The 15,644-nt window shown below is 46.7% G+C and overlaps 1 protein-coding gene across 4 annotated transcripts in view; it reads right to left on the bottom strand.

Annotated features, from left to right (window-relative positions):
- Window positions 1-15,644, bottom strand: part of GNG7 (G protein subunit gamma 7) — an 80,569-nt gene that overhangs the window by 18,068 nt on the left and 46,857 nt on the right. Inside the window, exon 1 of one of the 4 annotated variants that reach the window (XM_076359254.1) lies at window positions 3,691-3,709. The exons of the other annotated variants lie outside the window; for them this stretch is intronic. The gene's annotated coding sequence lies outside the window, so the exon portion shown is untranslated. Of the gene's footprint in view, window positions 1-3,690; window positions 3,710-15,644 lie in introns of those variants that run through there. 4 annotated transcript variants of the gene reach the window in all.

The following is a 15,644-nucleotide window of genomic DNA, read 5'->3' on the forward strand; positions in this document are numbered from 1 at the left end:
TTAGTCAAGGTGCTTAAGGGCTGTTATGGGTTGAGGGTAGTAAATAAATCAGAACTTGCACTGCAAAGTCCTGCTCTGTCCTCATCCTTCCTGCATTTCTGGTCAGTGCAGTCACAGATAAAGTACAAAGGGGAAAACCAGATCACTGCATGCAAGCAGCGAGCGCTCACAGCTTCCGCAGGAGCGCTGCTACGAGAATTAGGCCACAAAATTTCATGGTAGGTACTCTTTCTCCACATGCTTCAGAGCAGCTGTGAAACTCAGAGCTCTCGGCCAGCATTAGCAGCAGTTATTTAGGAAGGAAGGACGAGCAGAAAAGCAGAACAAGCTCCAGCACCAGTTTCAATCGCCGGGGCAGGTGTAATCTGTGCACGAGCAGCTCCAGCGCTGCTGCAGAAGTCACCAACCACCACTTCTGCAGAGGGAAAACTGCAGCTCGCTCTGTCAGGAGCCGGTGCTGCACCCCAAAACCTCTCACCCTCCCCGGTGCAGCATTACAGGCTCTCGCTTTGAATCTGCTCCTTTCCAGTCACCTGCAGTTTCCTCTCCTACTTCTCAGAGCCTGAGATGACTAAGCCGTATAAATGCCACCCCTCTGCTTGCGGAAACCATTGCGAGAACTCATGACCCCCCCCCCCAACACCCTGGACCTCCTCCCCGGCATGAATGCCTTCTCTTCAGACAGGTGGAAAGGAGAACTTCCTCCCTGCTCTTCAAAATCAGGTTGTAAATGCCTGTACTTCAAGGACCATTTAAAATCTGCTGCTCTACAACTGTCTCAGCAAAATGTTAATCACTTCTGTGAAGATTTTTTAAACTTGAGGACATTTATGATCTTTTAAGTAAATACATGCTCTTCAAACATCTTCATGAAATGCAAGCTAACAGATTTTGTGATCTTACCCAAAGAAAAGGGATGGAAGAACCAGTACTTCACACAGAGCACTGAAATGAAGGCTGGTTTTGTAGTCTGGCTTGTTGAAAATTGCCCACTGTCAAGTCCCGGAATATTTGTACTTTGCTTAAGCAATGCTCAAGGTGCAGGCAGTGTCACAGGCAAAAAGGCACCCATGCTTTCTTTCCAAAAAGGGACTATGAGGAGTAACGCTGATGTTTTAAAAAACTCTCTGAGTTAGTGTATGTCTTAATAATAGCGAAACTAAGACAACATAGATCTGTCCTTGCAGCTCCTGCAAGGGAAGCACACAGCTTTGCTCTAGCCTTCCAGCAGCAAACCCACGATACCAGCACACCAAACCCCAATCATCCCGCTAAAAGCGATAAGAAGAATGGTTTCTTCTTCACGGTTTTGCTATTAAGTTGTTATTTTCATATGTAATCGTTTCGGAAGCGATTAGGGCTAAGTTTTCAGGTCCTTGAGTCCAGAGATTGCCCTAGCTATAAACACAATTCCAACTCAGGCTTGTGTCTTCAATTATGGCCTGAAAAGAGGTACCGACTTACTGATTTTAGTGGTCAGATTGAGAACTAAATATGTATATCCTGGCTAGACCACTGTGGAGTTTGTCCTTGTCTGGGAGGGCTTGATAGTAGCTCCACATTCAACGGGAGGGTATAAAGACTAAGCAGGAAGCTGGGCTGTGTCGTGGCACAGGAGTATTAAGTTATAGAACGAGATAAAAGAAAGGGAAGTTTAGGCTGAATATCACAAAGCTTCCTGAGAATTTCCCATAGCTCCCGAGATCTGAGCTGGGAAACGCTGCGAGCATCAGCACTCAAGACATTTAAAGGAGGCAGGGGAAGTTTTAACATGGTACAGCCTTTCATTCCCTTCTTTACTGAGCGTACAAAGGCTCTTCCAGCTGCACCACAAGGTCACATTAATTTATCGGCCTCGTGTGCAAAAGTTACTTCATCATGAGATCAGCAGATTTTATGGCATCAGCCATGACACAGCTGAGCGAGCAGCCTGCAGCCAGCCGGGCAGTTCCCTCTGCTGTGCAACTCCTTGGGTGCCGAGTGGGTGGAAAGGTTTTGAAATGACTTTTGAGTTTCCTACAGATAAGCAAATGCCCGAAGAGGGAGAATCCTCTGACTAAAGCAGCCACATTCATCTACCCCCAAACCTGAAATGCAATACCAACTTAAATACCACGCAGATGCGATGCTCTCATCTTCAGCTGTAAGCAGAGGAACAGGCAGACGCACCCGGACCTGCACACCGAAACTTGAACAGACCGTGCAAGGGAGAATGACTGCCAGCCACCCAAAAGACATTGCTGCAAAAAACCCACCCTGTTTTGAAGCGGAGACCCTTTGGTCACTGGTATTTGCGTCCAGACAATCTCCTCCTTTAGACACTACCTTTATCGCTGCCCGCTCTCAAACTTTTCAGCACAGTTTAACAGCAAGCCTCCACTTTCTACCTGGGAGACCTAAAACCAGGCTACGTTGGAAATGGTAAAAGGAGACGCCAAACTCTTTTATAAGGGAAAAGGAAAGAAAACGGAGATGAGAGCAGGGGTCTGAGTCAGCTGGCAGACCTGCTGTGTTTTGGTGGAGAAAGCAGCAGAGAATTTCCCCGCCAGTAATGCACGGCTATTAAAAGAAACAAGTCCCTGACATACCTACACTCTCAAGTCACCGTAATGCCCAGATAAAATTCCGTCCTTTAAAAAGTGATCTTATCACAGGAATAAGTCTCTTTCCTGAGACTCCTAAACAGCCAATATTTTCCTGTGCCACACGAGCATTCAGGAAAATTCAGAGCCACCTCTCTGCTTGCAATCTGTGAGCAGAACGCTTTGGCTTTTTATTATCTCAAACTTATTTTGCTTCTCCCCAAAACAGGATCACATGTTTAGCAAGAAAGTTAGCCACAGGGAATTTAAGGAAGATTACAAGAAAACCCCAAAATAAGAATTCAAGGCAAATACTGTGAGGAATAGCCTTTATTAGGAGCATTGTGCCGATTATAGCCTCTATTCACTAGAAGATACTAGGGCTTTTGCAGGGCTTCAGAGAGCGGTTGTGCTGAGCAAGCCCAGCAGGGCATGTTTATTGAGCTTCACACGGCTCTGCGTGCAGGGGATGGAAAGGGCAAGGAGTTTGGCTTCAAGTAACTTCAAGTTTTCATTGTGGAAAGAGTGTTTGGTGGGAATTACATCAGAACCACAAGCTACAATATATTCATTGTATCGCTCAGCATAGCTTGCTCAAGGCTTCTTGAGAAGACAGGGAACTGGTAAATAATCGGGGTAACACAGCCGTTACGAACCTTCCCAGGACAATATGCCCCTCAGCTACCTTTTTTTGTGTTATGGAAAAAGAAACAGGGTTTGTTCATTGCACTGACTGCAGCTATTATACCTATGTGCATTCAAATCGCATTTCAAAGTAGCTAAAAATAGCCTTGCAACCACTGTTAAAGCAAACAGCAGTTTACCCTTGTCTCATTGTTTTCAGCCGGTCTGCAGCGACACTTTCAGCCGGGTATCCTGCCCCAGCAGGATCAAGCTCAAATAACCAGATGAGCAATCCCTCGAGCTGCCACGGAGGGTGTTTTCCCCCAGAACCGGCGCTGACCCAACGCCGCAGTTACAGTCAGCGGGGAGGTGGCACAGAGAGACCAGACATCTGATCCCACACATGTGTGAATAAGCCTGGAAGCAGGAGTCACTGTAATTTAACCTTTTATGACTTTTAGATACACACACCACACACACAGACCTTTCGTTACTACTCTGCAGGCCAAACTGAAGGCAGCGCGGTCTGAAGCTGTTCCGATTACCCCTGGTGTCACTGCAGAGATGGTAATCTGGAGGCTTAGATGAGCTCATCTGATGTTTGAGGACAAGATATCCCACACTGAGGAACTCAGGCCATCTGCTCCAGCGTCACTCTTACTTGTTGACCTTCGGACCAGAATTCAAGGCTGATTTATCTCCTTCTAGACTTTTGCCTGCACTGAAGCCGAGCAGTCCAGGGTGAAGTCTCCCCCTTCAGCCTACTTTCTGCAACGTCAAAAATCAAAACGATAAGCAGCACGGGTGCCCTGTAAGGCTATGGGAATTAATCCCCCCAGCCTATGGTGGCAGATGTGCTAACCACCCCTCAGGTTTTTCTGTATTGGATTCGGTTTCATTCCAGTGTCTGCACAAGGCAAGTATTTGCAACCGTCAAGCTCGGGGGGGGGGGGGAAGCCTGAGGTTACGGTAAAAATATTTACTTAAAAATTAAATACCTTCTGTTCAAGTGCAGGAAGATAAGCGATCCTCTTTGTATGACTGTTCTCTAGGCAAGCCTCACAGAATTGGGAAGCAGCATTCAGCTGATGCTGAGCAAACAAGAAAAATGCTGACTAGCTCGTTGGTGAGCCTTGGTGTAGCACAGAGCTGTGAAGAAACCTCTTTAGGAACGGGAGCCAAAAGCATTTCAGCCTCTTTAGTGTGACTTAAGAGGGTGATACAGGGTTGGCTACAGCACACCTAAACCAGCTTCCAAAGAAAGCATATAAATCACAGCATATTTTCGGCTGTCAGAGCATTGTTTTACACTTTGTATAGTCAGAAAGCCTTTTTGAAGCCACATTATCAAAACCAGAGCATTCCCAACGCTTGGCTCCTGCCGATTGCGTTTGCCACCGGCAGTGACTAAAAGGCTGGCCCTAAGGGCCAGATGGTGTTTGCATAATCACTGCATGTAGAAAGTTTTGCTTTTTTGTTTTCAGTCTGCCCCATTTCAAAGCATCGTGATCGCTTCACCTTAAGTGAAAATAAGAATGGCCTAAATGATAATACTGGGAACCGCTAACTCTGTTCTGCAAAGCAAGGGGAAGAGTCAACTACCCAGCCGATTAAAATACAATTGCATGCTTCTGTGCTAAATTCCTAGTTGCTCTACCAGCTAGGTATCTCACTGCACCCAGACAACAATCCCCTAGAGGCCTTTAAAGTACATTTCTTAGCAGAACTTTTAGCACATTTCAACTAGCAGAGCTTGAAACGTTGACTAGCATTTGCTTTACTCTGTCAAAAACATAGAAGAGTTGGTTTTCCAGGTTCATAGATGAGATCTTTAGTGTGAGCTGCTCATGAGAATTTTTTCCTTTGCTTCAAACCGCAATTATTGCCAAGGAATAGCGACACGGAAACCTCTTTACTCAGTGCATCTGCTCTGGACACATCTGGGTCACACCTGCTTGCTTTACCACCAAAGTTTTTCTGCTGTTGGTTTTGCAAATGCTTTCTACTTCTGTAGTGTGAGGAGCCTCCAAAGCTGCGGGTGAGGTTACTCATTGCAAATACTCTTAGGGATGAGGATGTGAGCAGCAAGACAAGCACGGTATAGCTTTAAAATCCTGAATTCAGTTTATAGCAGTTGCATCTTGAGTCAGTGAAGAAATCAGATGCACCCGTATCTGCAGTGAGGGCTTGCAACGCCTTTCCAGTCTACATGAAACTCAAGCATGAAACGCTCACGCACTGCTTTTCCTAGGGAGTCAGCTGAAAGATGCAAACGAACTTGTAAACAGTGCTGGAGTGGAGCAACGGGGGTTTCAAGGGAAAGAGACTGAAAGCAAAAATCTCTCTAGACATAATGGTGCCATCAACGAATCAAGGCAACCGTGCCCTGAAAAACACAGCGCCTAGACAGACTGTTGCTACAGAAAGTTCAATATTGCAACACAGATTAAGTAATGCATTGACTCGACAGCCATGGGCAATGTGTCCAGACACCAACTACGGACCTCAAGCAGTGAGAGAAGAGCAGTTTCCACTAGCCTAATCCCTGAGAGTCCTTCAGTGACCCTGGATCGAAACAAACACGATCCCTGCTCGTGTTAATATCTCGCATGCTGACAGAGAGCTACTTACAGCTATGAGCAGGGAGGAAAGCGGTTCAGGATAGAATTAAGCAACATCTACGATCGTGTAATTGCTGGGACCCCGAGCGCACTGCTAGGCTGAGCTAAAGTGAACAGGCACGTCCTTGTAGCACGCGTGGAGGACTCATCTCGAGTACTGCATCGCTGCATCAGCCCAGCACTGAACAGCAAAGCAGAACATCACAACATCTGTCCAGCACCATGCCACAGCTGCAACGCTCCAAGGTTTGAGCTGGTCATGTCTGGGCATGTAGTGCACTAAATACCTATCTTTTTTGCTAATACAAACCCCAAATCCTCTGACCCCACCCAGTAATTAGCACCCTGTTGCTAACTAAGCCTCAGAAACCCAAAGTGAGAATCTTTTTCATAAGGCAGGAACCTCATCTACAGTGGGAAAACTCAGACCCTTAATTCCACACTGGTACTTCTGAAAAATCACACCCCATAGCTCGGTGTTAAGCAAAAACTCAAAGTCTTAACTACATGCCTCAGAAATAACTAACAGCTCGAGGTATCCTGAAGCTGGGCTGGTGTGACACTTGCTTGAGAGCTGAACCGCTCAGGGATGCTTATTCACTGCCAGCTACTGACTGCAGAAGGGACTCATTTGCATTTGGGGGCCAGCTCCTTCTAATTTCACTAGAAATGTCAGTGACCTTTTGCAGCAGAGACATCACATGAGCGTAAATACTACCGCTTTCTTCATACACCCATAAAAGACACTGATATGAGAGCAGCCCTGTGACTTTCTCTAGTCATCTTGTTTTCATTACTGATGTAGCTACAGAGGGCAAAAATGATGCTCAGGAGAAACGCACAATAGGTCAGCAGAGCTGGGGGCTCCTCCTCCCTCCCTAAGTCAGCTGCAGGCAAGCAAAACCGAAGAGGCTTGCTTCCAAATGCGGATGAGGACACATTTTGATCAGCCCGATGACTACTTTTGCACTTGTTTCAACCACCAAAGTAATTACCCTAAAAGAAAAGGCCAGTATCTCCATGTGACTGCAGCATCTGTGCGGCTGTTTTCATGCAAACCCGGGTCTTTTGGTAATACTGATGACTGCAACATCATGTGAGGGTTTGCAACAAGGAGCAACTCCTACATCGGCGCTGGAATCCGCTGGGCAGACAGGGAGAGGAAGCAGAAGGTCGTTTTCTTTTGTCTCTCTTACAGGAAGAGAAGTCACGTTGGGCTGGCAGCGGTTCAGCTCTGAGCTCAGGGCTGGGACTGGGAACTGCTGGGGAAAGGCTGGGGCTGGAAGTAAGGCAGAGAGGCTAAAAAAAGCAACTCGCACACTGTGTGAAAGGGTTGTACCAGAAAGCACGTGAGGGATCTGCCTTCAGGTAACGGGCAACCTTTGGCTCGCTGACTATTTTCATAGGGCTGGTGCTTATATTTAGAAAATCATCTGCTACAGGTTAGAAAAACCAGAGATGTAAAACATTCAAACTTCCCCAAATTCACGGCATTAAGCAATTGCTATTACGCAGGTGCCATCCTCCTCTGCTTACACTGTACGTACCTGAGCATCGCTGGCACCCACTCACCTGCACCTCCAAGTCCCAGGGGACTGCAAAGTCAACCCTTTACTGAAATTCTGAGAATTACCCAATGGCACTTTTTGCCCCCAGTTTTTATCCACACCCTGGACAAGGAACGCAGTTCTGCAGTTGCTTTGGCCCTCCATTTCTGTATGAACTCACTTGCCAAAGGAAAAGAAAAATTACTTATGTGCCTGGCTGCTAACTTGAAACTGAAACAAAGAGAAGGGCGAAAGCTTTCCTTTTGCACAACGGCAATGCAAATACTGACATCTGGAGAAGGGTCGGTACCGGCAGCATCTGCTCTGTCACCGAGCTGGGAGATGAAACACAGCGTCACAGACTGCAGGGCCTGAAACTGCACGTTATCACAGAAATACAGGTATTTCCTTCTACTTGTGTATCTGAACAGGAAAATGTGGGACACTAAGAATATTTTGAATAATTTGTCAAAATTAGTCGCTAAGCCAGGTGGTCTACTTCAACTGTAAACAGATTTTGAGGCAAAATATACCATTGAATAAAAAAATATCTGGCCCGATAAAAATCTGATTCAAGAAACAGATTTCCACATACGCTTGACCAAAGCACGACGAGCCTCCTGCCTCTCCTGGGAAGCATGAACCTCCCCAGCTGAGCGTGCCGAGCACTGGGGATGCCGGAGCAGGCACCTGACGGTGTCTCAGTGACCAGCTGCCGGCCAGCGCAGGTCCCTCGCCAGCGCACGCCAGCGAGCCGGTCGGCGGCGAACATCAGCCCCGCAGCTCCTGGGGAGGGAAGAGCCTGTCTCTGGGGGACCAACCCTTCGCACAGACAGTACTCGCCAGCCCCAGAAGCGCTCGCTCTTATCTATACATGGACTTAACTGCGAATAGCCCTCACATGCATCCACTTTTAATCCCGAGCAAGAACACTTTGTTCCTGTTTGCTTAATCTGCATTCAAGAAGCATGTTTGTGGGGGAAAGAGCTGGTCAAAACATCTTACAAACAGAGCAAAAACTGGTTAAAAATTACCTTCTCTAGCTGCTTGGGGCTTCTTGCTTTTATTTCTTTTTAAACTGTTAGACAGTTTAGACAGTAAGGACTCCTAAAACGTTTCCATGTAAAGTTAGACCAGATGAGTCTAAATAATTGGCAAGAGATTTACACTACTCTTATGCTAAAAACAACTAGCAGATCTCACACCATCCATCAAGACTCTTCATTTGTGGGAGTGATGACTGACAGCGATGGCAGTTAAGAAAAAGGAGCATTCAAGCCCAGTCTTCCCATTTAAAAAATGCCCAACTACAACTGGGTTTGATTAAAACCAGTATAAGGCACTTCTATTCCAGAGCAGGACTACCTCCAGATGGGGAGATGTACTGGTGCAGGCATTAGCTTGCGACTCCACACACTCCTCAACAGCAGCAGCTTCCTGAGCAGACGAGACCTCGGGCTTTGCCTGCCCACCCCGAGATGTGCCAGACAATTACATCTCCCTCCCTTTAAAGAAAGTTTACATAACAGGGACAGAAGTGCTTTTAAACGTGGTCCAAAAAAACACGTATGCTGAAAAGGTAGTAAAAGAGGCACCGAATTTAAATCCTGCTTTGCCTAGCAAGCGAAGAGCTTGAACAAACTTAATTATCCCAGTAAAAGAGAAAAAATTAAGCCGCCTTTACTTTTGGTGTGATCATTCCGAGTTGAAATAAAACCCAATGTGGTGGCCTGGCCCCCAGCTTACAGCATCTCCACCTCCATCCAGCTGGCAATGCCGAGGTTTTGCATCGGGACCAGCTCCCCTAGTTTCAAAACAGATTGATTCAAACTGGTACACGATGAACCCGAAGTTCAATTCAACTCCAGAGAGCAGAGACAGCCTAAGGCTGGAAGAGTGCAAGTGACCAAAGCTGCTCTTTGTGGACAACTGTGTCAAAAAATAAAAACTTAATCCAGTATCACTTATTGATTTTTCCAAGAAAAAATGGCCTCAGATGGCCACAACACGTACATACCGTTTTCCACTCCCTGGAATATTCATGGGAAAACAGAAGAAAGAATAAACATAAATATTCAACACAAAGTGATCGGAAAAGTCCTATTTAACACGTGCAGCCTCTTCACAATGATGAAACCAAGAAATCTCATAGTCTGATACCGGACACGGGCGAGGCTTACAACACACGGTGATCTCCACCGCCGCAGCGGGCAGGTGGCTGCCTTGCACGCTCCGCGTGCCGACAGGCACCCGGCGGCACTGGGTCTGGCTGGGGAAACTGGGGACCTCCTGCGAGCACCGGGTTCATCCAAACGCGGTCATGCTGGCACTGACGGGGGGGGGGCCCGGAACAGATTGGAGATGACAGACGCGATGATGAACGCTGACGGCAGCGGTGACACTTGCCGGGACAGGAAGGTATTTGTGCGGCGAGCAGAGCCCGTGCCCACGGCGCGGGCAGCGAGGGACGGGCAGATAAGGGAGAGCAGCAGGCGCTGCAGGACAAGGCATTTTTCACATAACCAGCATTCCTAGGGGAGGCCGTCGCTGCAGAAATCCCTTGTCTCGGTTAATAAAAACACATAAAAGGGAGAAAGAATGAATCAAGCTTATTTAGCCACAACAGCGAATACAATACTTAACTCACTCTGCAACCTTGTGTGCTGTGCAGAGACTCTGGATGGGATTGCACTGTATTTTTTAAGGTAAAAAAAGGCATCACACAAAACATCTGTTCGTCAGCACCCTGCCCTCCCCACACCTCAGCACATTCGCTCACGTCCATATAGTTTATATCATGCTCATATATTTTAAAAGGACCTGTTTATAAGCTTCAGCTCCAAATACCCAAAACAGAGTTGAAAGCTAGAGGAAAACTGGAAAACCATAACCTCTGTAGAGGCAAGTTAACCCAAACTGGAACAAATGACAGGCACCGATACAGGAACCAACGTGATTTTCTGGCTGCCCATTTTACTGCGTTCAGCAGTAGGGGACAGGCTACAGGAAACTCGTATCCCATGATAAGCTCACTTACAGAGGGATTAGTGGAATTTTACCAGTTTTCTAAGTCATTTACACAAATACACGAACCACCATGCTGGCATTGCTTGTCAAACATCACGCCGCTCGTCGGCTACAGCACAGCAACAGCATGAGGAAAACTGGGCCTTAACCGCAGATGTTTTATATGGCTTGGCTTTTAACTCGCAGCTGCAGAAACCTTTTCAGCACACTGCTGTACCTCCGCATGAACAAAGTAAGAGTTCGTCCTAAGAGCTAACTTACAATAAACAAAGCAGAGCACACCCTTGCATACATGGCTGGTGTCCCCCACTGAAAGAGGCAATGAATTTTGATGTCTTTAAGAAAGCTTAATGACCACCGATATTAAAAGTCTCATGGAAAGATTTCTATTGACCTTCATGTTCGCAAAAACCCTTTTACCTTTAAAATGACTCAGAAGCCAAGTCCAGCCTAGCTGTGCCCTTAAATCCCAATTTGCATTCCTGCAATTTAATGTTAATTGCATTTGATAGAACATGGACAAATAATATTTCTATTCCGCCAGAAAAAGACGTGCCACCTGCCCGGCTGTGCTACTACTGACAAACTACAGAAGGCCACTTTTCTCACTGAAACGCCGCCTTTTAGTGACCAAGCCTGGATAAAGATCACAGAAGAGACTCACCCGAGACGTGCATAACTGGCATTGTAATGCATAAAGCACGGTTGTTAATCCATGGCTAACTAACATCTTCAATCAGCAGCTGAAGTTATGAGGAACACATTACCAGTGCATTTAAAAGTTACAGATTACACGTGCACGCCATTAGTGCCACACACTGTCAGCTTCTGCAGCTGATCCTATTTCCCCTCCTTCTTGCCCATTCCAATAACATTTAGTCCAGTATTTCTTGCTCAGGAACTATACATTAATTTTGAAAATGCAACCTGACTCATTTTTTAATATTTTTTCCTCTTAAACCCCACTATATTAAGGTTAGCAGTAATAAACTCAAGCTGCTTAAAAACCTCTGGACTTAAGTCCCGAACTTAAAACTCCAGGCTACACGTTCAACTCTTAGCTTGTCAAGAGCTAGACATTGAACAAGATGAGGATAATGTATTGTGTGATGTAGAAAGAAAAAACACAAACCCAGCCACCCAAATGCAAGTTTTATTTCTTCAAAACTTAATTGCAAGTCCTCTTTGCAGCACTGAAGGCAGGCAGCTATGGGGATGGGTCAGGCTCTGCCAGCAACACGAGATCGAGTCTCCAGAGGACTATTGTCAAGCTTCTGAAAGAAAGGAGTGAAATAAAACAAAAATATTTGTAAAACATAATGGGATTTTTTCCACCACCACTGGAGAATGTTTTTCAGGCAGTTAGCCAGCACCACTTCAAAGTAAAAAAGCATGTGGTTTTTGCACAGCTTTGTACTTTAATATTAAACACAAAAAAAAAGCCGGGCTCAGTGAGGCAGCCAGGCAACCGTCACTTTGATGCAGGAGAAAGTACGTCAATCGGCTGCATCACTGCAGCGGCTCCGGGGTCGGGGAACCCTCCTACAGCATCTCCCTGCCCACGCAGCGAGCACCATGTACTGCTCCCCTCCGCAACGCCGCGGGTTTGGCAAGAGGAGGGGGAGGAAGACAAAAAACCCAAGACATCGCTTTTCACTCCAGCAAAAGGACAAAGCTGAGTCAGACGCTAACTCACAGGCGGCTTCTTGAAAGGTGTGGAGGTAACGCTGCCAAGGCTGGAGCCGTCCCACGGCGGGGTCAGGAGGAGGCACACGCCGCCGGGCTGCTCCCCACTCTGCTGCCAGCCAGAAGGACGAAGGACGTCCCTGCAAGAGCTTGAAACGGGGATGCAAACCACCTCATTTCATCTCTCTCAAAGATCCTTAGGCAGAGGTGGTCCTGCCGCAGCAATTCCCCCGCTCTTGCTCAGGCCATCATAAAAATCAGAATAAGCCAGGCAAAGCACATTTACGGCAGTCCTGTTCGTGCTGCAACACACCGGACTTTCATGCAATTTCATTTTAATACAGGACCATTAACTACACGTTATGGGCTTGTTTTGCAACTGGCTCCTGACTGTCTGCAGAACTTAATTTAGACATATGAGAGAGACAGGTCTTAACTAAGCAAGAAGCGCAATTTCTAGCAGCCCTGTTTTGCTATGAAAGCTAATTGTCAATTCCTCAAATTCCAAGTAGTTAAAAACTGGACTTCGGTCTCGCTTCCCACTAGTTAACCTGTTCAAGTCTGGCACTAACCTAGCTATATCCAAAAGGACCCAGATCTAAAGATTATTGCACTATGGCTCTTCAACCCGATTTCTGCTCCTTTCTGAGCAGGTTTTCAACTCCATGCAGCAGGTTACCACGGGGCAGAGCGGGACAGCAAACTTTCCAAAGCATAAACTGTCAACCAACTCCATCAGCACCTTGCGCAATGGGAACCCAACTCGACCCACCTGCAGATACTACTAAAAGCCTGATGTTATCGCTGAGAGGTTTGATTTATACCAGGCTCATCTCAGAAAAGCCAAGAGAAAGCCCTGCAGATTTCTCAGTTCTTGTTCCGCAGACAGCACCGCACACAACATTCCCAAAGGACTTGCAGCAAAAAGCAGGAATTAAGAAACACGACGCGCAGGCGGTGGCAGGCAGAGGTTATTCTTAGCAGCTAGCTGAAGTAATACGGTTTATTTAAAAAAGGGAAAGTCCTCGTGCTATACGAGAACCTCAAACGTCTGCTGCTATTTGCCTAAAGTTTCTCATTCACACTAAGATTAATTAGACAGTGCTGCACCAACCTGGAGTCTCCTACGCTAAAAATAAAGGGAAGAAAGGCAGGATTTAGTACCTTGTGAAAAATGCCTATTTGGGTTTGCCAGGGTGGCCAAAAGCTGCTTTGCTATCAGTTGCTACTATTGCTAAAAAAAGCCCGCTAGGCAGAACGAGTATAGTCCTTGGCATCGTGCATCTCCTCCTCCTCCTGCGGGTGGCCGGGATCCAGCCCCGGCACGCAGCCGCCCCGCGGACCTCCCCGGTGCTGGCTGGCGAGCGGTGCCACGCTTCGCCTCTCGGCATCTGAAGCGAGTGAGTCGCGCTGCCACCTCCTCGAGCCCCGAGGAACCCGGACCGCACGTGCAAGCTCTCCTCCCTGCCGCACGCAGGGTCGGTGTAAGGTTTTGGTGTGAAAAGGGCAAGAAAAATCTCCCCCATCTGATTGCAGCATTGAACGAGTCAACCGAGAAGTACAGCTCGTGGGACTTTTGCTTCTAAATCCACAAGGTACTTTTAAAAAAGACTCTTCAGTGATGAAATGGTTTTAAATAAGATCGTTCTAGCTGCTGTAAGATATTCCTTCACTCTTTCCTGGGAATTTAGTATTCTGGAAACTGCCAAAAATACAGCAGAGAGTGCTGGGGACATGCTGCGATAGGGACAAGTGTGATGCTCGGAGCACCCTCAGCTCCCACTGCAGACAGAACCCGCTTTGCCACTCAAAACCCTTATGTTCATCCAATGGTTTTCAAACAGTTATGAATAAAGTTAAAAACAGGAGGAGAAAGTTCACTTCACCCTACACTTATTAATTTTATAAGAACTGTGCTTACACAGACAGAGCTTTTACCAGACAAGAGCAGAACTGTTCGCAAGGGCGCAACTTTCTGGTGAAATTTCAGTATTACTCAGAAAAGCGTCTTACACATCATCTTGACAGAGCTGGAGTTTACTGTATAAGCTCTCAGTGCCAGCAAAGGCAGGAGGATGTTTTAGCAGTGGTGTGGGGAAAAGGGAGGAGCTACCACTCAATTTAGTAACTGAACTACGACCTGCAAGTCGACAAGTGGGTAACTGCTAGAGGAAAGGCAACGTGCCTGCTCCAGAGCACCAATACTTCCTATTAAGTAGGAAATACTTGGAGAAGAAGAGGTAAAAGCAACTGCAGAATATGACAATGAGAAGCCAGGTGGATTAGTCACTGAAGGCTAATAACACAAATGAATCCAGCGTGTGCGTTCATTCATCCCCTCCTCCGAGGGCTTCGGGATGCTGCAGACGTTACACGTGGAGCGGCTCGACATTAAGTGTGAAATGAGGTAAATCCAATTCTCACAGGGAGAACGCAATCGCTCTGACAGCGCGTAAATCCCGTGGACCGGAGCTGGAAATACCAGGGGAAATGACTGGATCATGAGAAAGTGAATTCAACCCCACCATAGAAGACAGCAACAAACTTTTGTCGAGCTCCTTACCAGGCTGTCGATCTGGGGCAACGGCTAGACTCATGCAAAGGAAAGATTGGCTTGTTTTTACTTATTAAAGTGGAAGGAAATGCTTCCATAAATAGGAACTACAGGAATCAGTACTGATGACATTTGCACTGACCTCATTGGTCCTCAGGAGATGTAAACACTGAATTTCACTCTTGACTGATGGACAAAACAAGCCCTGAACATCCCTCTGAGTTGTAGGGGAAGGAAAGTGGTTGTTTTTCGGGTTTTTTTTGTAACTAGAATAGAAAGAGGAAAAATGACCAAATTCCTGAAAAAATGAACATTCACCTAGTAAAGTCTGGTTTTAAACACCGGTTTGAGCCCAGCTTGCTTTCCAATCGCCTATTCACCTCCCAAACGCCCTCAAGGTCCCCGATACAGGAACTGACTTTACAGCGACTGCAGGGCACCAGGTCAAGGATCACAGGCAAGAGCAGCCTGTTGCTAACTTTCTCCTACTCTTCAGCAAGCGAGTTTTTTGCTATAGTGTCCCACACACTAGCTCCTGGCTTGCTTCTGAGTGAGTCAAAAGAGGGAGGGGGGGGGGGGGAGAGAGACAGTTTGGAGCAGGCTGGAGACAAGAGAAGTTACTTGTCCTGAAGATCACCAGGAGTTAAAGGCAGCACATGTATGGCTCAAGCACTCTCTATTCAGCAAAGCTTTTAAAATAACACAAAGTAAAAACCACAATTATCGCTAGCTTGCATGCCCAAAGCCGGTGTTTTTACCAGCCATGGCTTAGACCTGACAATTTTACGTGAATGACAGCAGCAGATCTGCTGCTTGCAAACAATCCTCAGCTTGCGCTCAGAACACTCTGCGTTCATTTACAGGTTTTAAAAAAGGGACTAATTACGCATGCCTCTGCAGTTAGAAGTACATACGAACCAGCCCAGCTGTAGTATGACCAGCCTGGGCACAGGAGAACAAAGGCAGTAACTGCAGGACAACAGGGAGTGCTGGGAGAGGGAGA

This window comes from Aptenodytes patagonicus, chromosome 25 (assembly GCF_965638725.1).
Source record: "Aptenodytes patagonicus chromosome 25, bAptPat1.pri.cur, whole genome shotgun sequence".
In the NCBI taxonomy this organism is placed as follows: domain Eukaryota; kingdom Metazoa; phylum Chordata; class Aves; order Sphenisciformes; family Spheniscidae; genus Aptenodytes; species Aptenodytes patagonicus.